Raw genomic sequence first — 6,043 nt, 5'->3', positions numbered from 1 at the left:
AAAACATCGGTCTACCAAACTCAAGCAGCTGTAACTTGCTATTCCCTGGACTTAAATAGTTTTTGTTGAGTTACTTAAAGTGTTGATATTGAATTTTCTGACCATTTATCTACTATACATATTTTTGTTGGTGTATTATAATAGCTATAGCTCTAACCTTCATCTGTCATGACGTTAACAATGCAGCAGTAAATGGTGATACGGTCAAAATTTGGCCATTATCAACTTCACGTATTTCTTTCAATTTTGCATTTAAAAATTTTGAAGGTGTGTGTGTGTGTAGAATGTTGCTCCGATTATGATTTTGGAATTCACTCTTCAGTTGTCAAAATGCCGTCCAAGGAAAAACAGCAGCGTATCAAAAATTTGCTCGAGCATCGCGAAAATCCGAGCTACTCGCACGCAAAGCTGGCAAAATCGCTAAAATTTACCAAATCAACCGTTACAAATTAAAGTGTTGGGGGAACGTTTGTCGACAGCCAGGGAGTCTGGATCGGGAGGAAATCGAAAACCGGAAGTCGCTGAGACGACAAAGAGAGTTGCCGGTAGTTTCAAACGAAACCCTAACCTCTCTCTCCGAGATGCCGCAAATAAGTTGGGTGTATCGTCTATAACCGTGCATCGAGTCAAAAAACGAGTCGGCTATCAACTTACAAGAAGGTAGTGACTCCAAATCGCGATGATAAACAAAATACAACGGCCAAAGCGCGATCCCGGAGGCTGTACACGACGATGCTGACGAAATTTGACTGCGTGGTAATGGACGACGAAACCTACGTCAAAGCCGACTACAAGCAGCTTCCGGGACAGGAGTTTTATACGGCAAAAGGAAGGGGAAAGGTAGTAGATATTTTCAAGCACATGAAACTGTCAAAGTTCGCGAAGAAATATCTGGTTTGGCAAGCCATCTGTACTTGTGGCTTGAAAAGCAGCATTTTCTTAGCTTCCTGCTAAGGACTGCTAAGGACTGCTAAGGACGAGCAGCAGTTCAAGGCAAACTGGCTTTCTGCGGCGAATAAGGTGGACAAGGTGGCTGTACAAAATCTGATGGCAGGGGTTAAGCGTAAGGACCGGCAATTCGGATTTGGAAAAGCTGTAGCCTAACTGAATATTTTTCCTGAATTTTATAGGGGAGAGTGGGGTAACGTGGGCCATGGGGAAACGTGGGCCACTTCAAATATCTCAACTGTGTGTTGAGATAAAAATCCCAATCCAACTGTCATCGTCGTCGCTTTGCGTAAGCATGTTTTTCTATATGTTGTTGACTTATGTACGTATCATTGCTTCTTTTATGAAACTAGCTTAGAAAAATGTACTAACATAATTTAACAAGCGCCCGCAAAATTGCATCCGTGGAAGACCTCAAGTACATAACAAAAATATGCTCATACGCTTATAATCTTGGTTTTGTCATGTTCTTTCACGTGGAAAAGGAATTTTTGATGAAACATAGATAGGTCACACAAACGCAACCAATTTCCAAATCATTGCTTGTGGGGAATCGTGGGCCACAATTTGTGGGGTATCTTGGGCCACCTATATTTTGGTGTTTTTATACACGTTCAGAACTTAAAATACGTTACTACTATTTGTAAAATTTTCTTATGCAAAATGAAGAGTTATGAAAAATGTTTTGTCCATGTTTTCTAATGCGATAGAGACGAACAAAAATCCTATGTATGGAATTTTGCCTAAACGTTCGCGAGCCAGGTTTTAGGATCCATTCGATCATACACAACTTCCTTTTTAGTTTCCTCATCTGAAATCGCTTTAAAATAACAAAATGAATTATGAAATTTCAGTTTTGGGTCAACTCATAAACTTTGCACGTTATCTAGTCAATTTGGGTTTGGTGGCCCACATTTCCCCACAGTTTTTCAAAACCCAAAAAAAATTACTTTTTTTAAAACAGTAAAAACTCGGGAAATTAATGTATTTAAAAAATAATAAAAAATGCCTAATGAAACCTCAAAAATGTAGAAAATCTTTCCATTTGTTTTTTTTTTTTCATTTTATCTTTTCTAATAAAGAAGTTATGAAACAAAGAAAAAAAGTGGCCCATGATACCCCACTCTCCCCTACTAATTAAACTTGAAAAAGAAATTTAATTTGATTTTTTAAATAAACGATTTCACCGATTTACTCGCGTTTTCCATTGACCAAATTTTGACCGTATCACACTTTATTGTCTCCCATTATTCACTAAGGGATGTAGGGGAACTGGGTATAAAATGCGCAGTCGGGACAAGATGCGCCACCATCAGTATTTCACTTAACAAACATTGTTCAACATTTTAGAAAATGCCAGTTTGTTCTATTTACACTTTTATGCGTTTATAATTATTTATGGACCTTCTAAGTTTTCTATATTGCGTAAATTTGACGAAAAACGAAAACAATTTTTTTGGGAGTTTTTCTTGCAATTTTTCAACTTTTCTCGTAAGGAATAACGATATCTATCAGCAAAACGTTTATCTGGCATCTATTGAAAAGATGAATATTGGTCTTGGCAATCATCACACAACGAAAAATTTCCTAATTCAATTATTTTTTTCTGTTATTTTTAACGTTTTTTAATAAGCATGTCTAGGCAGGGCAAAACGCGCCATGTCCGTTTATCTTTAAGCATGTTTCATATTTGTTTAAATTTATATGCAGTTTTCATCACAACAATTTTAAGGATATTTATATGTTGAATTGGGAAACATAACTTGAATACAAACGAATTTACTTGAAATTCCTGATTTTAATATAGATTTAATTAACTATTCACAAGAACGTCAGTATATCTGGCAGCACTGCGCGTAGCAATACATTTTTTCATCTACGAAGTAGAAAAGAAGTGTTTTTACCTGGCAAACCCTTTCGGAGGCCCTTGAATTAATAAACACTTATTAATCGTTAAACGGCGCGTTTAGGTACACACATATGCGCACTTTGCCCCAAACGAAATGAAAATCATACTTTAGAAAGCCTTTCAAAATTTAACGATAAGGACGTAAATAATTGGTAAAGGAGTTCCTGTTTGTATATTTTTGGTGAAGAACAGTCCCCTTTTAAAAACTATTGTCGAATTTACTGGATTTTGCATTCTTCATTTACGAGTAATGAAAGATTCTTCTTAACGTGAGCGTCTTACCCTTAGTTCCCCTATTTATTTTCAGAAATATTTTTTTTCTACAATCCAACACCGGCTTTGGGTGGCAGCTTCGTGCCAAAGTGTTGATCATCCGCCACCTAAAAAAGAGTTTTGATTAGTATCTTTCATGCAATATCTCCCTGTCCAACAAAAATTTACCCTTTGACTTGATGTGTGGTTGCTAAAATATAGAGGAAAAAAAATAGATGGATAAATTTTAGAAAAATTGCGCTAATGCGCTTACAAAAACTCCAATTTGACAGCTCGATTGCTGATTTTCCAGAAAACTAGACCAATTGCTGGAAAGTTCAGTAATTTGAAAAGCGATCAGCAAAAATGACAAGAATAAGACCGAATGCTGAAAAATCCAGCAGTTGAAAACGGATAGCTGGTTTCCAGGAAAAATTTGGATTGCTGAACGTTTCCAGCAATTTTTTTGCTGGAAATCGAGACAAAAATTTACTGCGAGGGAATCGGATGAATTCTTTACGAAACAAGAAGAAAGGGAACACATAATTGGTTTAAATAGTTTGTTGAAACAATTAATTTGGATCGATTTGGAAACATGGATGTGAAATCTTTTGTAAGCTGTCCTGGCTTCAAGAAGATCGTATCGTAGCTTCTAAAAGACATACACTGAGGTTTTTTTTACGCGGTATTTCGTCCCGCATAAAAAAACCGCGTTAATTCGAAAATCCGCGCAAGAAAACCGCGTTAATTTGAAAATCCGCGTAAAAAAAACCGCGTTAATTCGAAAACCCGCGTAAAAAAACCTCGTTAATTCGAAAATCCGCGTAAAAAAAACCCCGAAATTCGAAAATCCACGTAAAAAATCCATTTTAATTAAAAAATTCGCGCAAAAAAGCACGTTACTAAAAAAAAGCGTAAGAGCCATGATTATTTAAAAATTTGCGTACAATGATAGTTTATTTTTAAGATGAAAAACAAAATCAATTAGATTAATAGAATAGTAGAATATAGTGACGCTTATTTGACAGTGTGGAATTCAGATCGTCTCATGTCTCAGGTCTCATGTCTCAGGTCTCATGTCTCAGGTCTCATGTCTCAGGTCTCATGTCTCAGGTCTCATGTCTCATGTCTCAGGTTTCATGTCTCATGTCTCAGGTCTCATGTTCCATGTCTCAGGTCTCATGTCTCAGGTCTCATGTCTCATGTCTCATGTCTCATGTCTCATGTCTCATGTCTCATGTCTCATGTCTCATGTCTCATGTCTCAGGTCTCATATCTCATGTCTCAGGTTTCATGTCTCATGTCTCAGGTCTCATGTCTCATGTCTCATGTCTCATGTCTCATGTCTCAGGTCTCATGTCTCATGTCTCAGGTCTCAGGACTCATGTCGCATGTCTCAGGTCTCATGTCTCATGTCTCAGGACTCATGTCTCATGTCTCAGGTCTCATGTCTCATGTCTCAGGTCTCATGTCTCATGTCTCATGTCTCATGTCTCAGGTCTCATATCTCAGGTCTCATGTCTCATGTCTCATGTTTCAGGACTCATGTCTCATGTCTCATGTCTCATGTCTCATGTCTCATGTCTCATGTCTCAGGTCTCATGTCTCACGTCTCATGTCTCAGGTCTCATGTCTTAGGTCTTATGTCTCATGTCTCATGTCTCATGTCTCATGTCTCATGTCTCAGGTCTCAGGTCTCATGTCTCATGTCTCATGTCTCAGGTCTCAGGTCTCAAGTCTCGGGTCTCATGTCTCATGTTTCATGTCTCAGATTTCGAATCTCATATTGCAGGTCTCAATTCTCAGGTCTCATGTCTCAGGTCTCAGGTCTCAGGTCTCAAGTCTCAGGTCTCAGATCTCATGTATCACGTTCTTAGTCTCAGAGCTAAGATTTTCCCAACTACAAAAAGATTCTAAGTGTTTTCCTTTGAAAAAATCTTAGAATATTTTCTCTCAAAAACCGCGTTAATTCGAAAATCCGCGTAAAAAAACCGCGTTATTTCGAAAATCCGCGTAAAAAAGCCGCGTAAAAAAACCGTGTAAAAAAAACCGCGTAAAAAAAACCTCAGTGTACTCCGTTTTAGTCGCTTTAGGCTTTACAGACCGAATAAACGTGAAAAACTTAAGATATAACACCCAGTACTGAGATAGGAATCGACCTTTTCATCAGTGCACTTCTCGATCCTTGATGGAGCATTCCAGATTATTTGAGCACGTATCCGAGGGAAATCTAAAAAATTCAAATTAAATCAAAGGAAACATGAATGAAAAAAATAGCTTGTTTTTGTCGAAATCATGTAGGGGGAAGTTGTCTACTACCGGACACTTAAGGTTTTTAAGCAATAACTTCAAAAACAGATTTTTGTTAATATTGGTTTCTCTACTGATTTGAAGAGTATCAATATTATGATCACTTAACTATATTAGAAAAAAATAAATTTACAACATATTCATGTGGTAAGAGAAATCATTTTATGTTAGTTTTCACTCAGTTCCCAAAGTGTTGTCTATGGGCGGACACTACGAATTACTTCACCAAAGTTGTCACCAATGGCAAAAAAACGTAGCAAAATGACTGAAATTATTTGCACAGATCTTGTGAGTATGTGTTTTCCAATACTGAACGTTCTATGAAGCCAGTCATAAAAGTTATTTTGACAAACCAGAATGAAACATTTGTTTCGAAAAAATTAGAGAAAAATTGTCTATGACCGGACAGCAAAATTTAAAGTTTCTCAGAGGACCAAACTGCCGTGATATGACGAAGTGACGTATATCCATTTTTTTCGATCTTGACTTTTTGACGCCATTTTGTGCGTTTTCCAATGAGCTTTCAAATGCCTTTAACAAATTTAAAAAATATTAAACAGTTTTTGAGAAAATTGAGAAAAACAAATCGCCAAAAGTGCGATTTATACGCCGAAGTGACGCATA

The sequence above is a fragment of the Uranotaenia lowii genome, chromosome 3 (assembly GCF_029784155.1).
Source record: "Uranotaenia lowii strain MFRU-FL chromosome 3, ASM2978415v1, whole genome shotgun sequence".
NCBI lineage: Eukaryota > Metazoa > Arthropoda > Insecta > Diptera > Culicidae > Uranotaenia > Uranotaenia lowii.
This window is presented reverse-complemented; position numbering follows the sequence as displayed.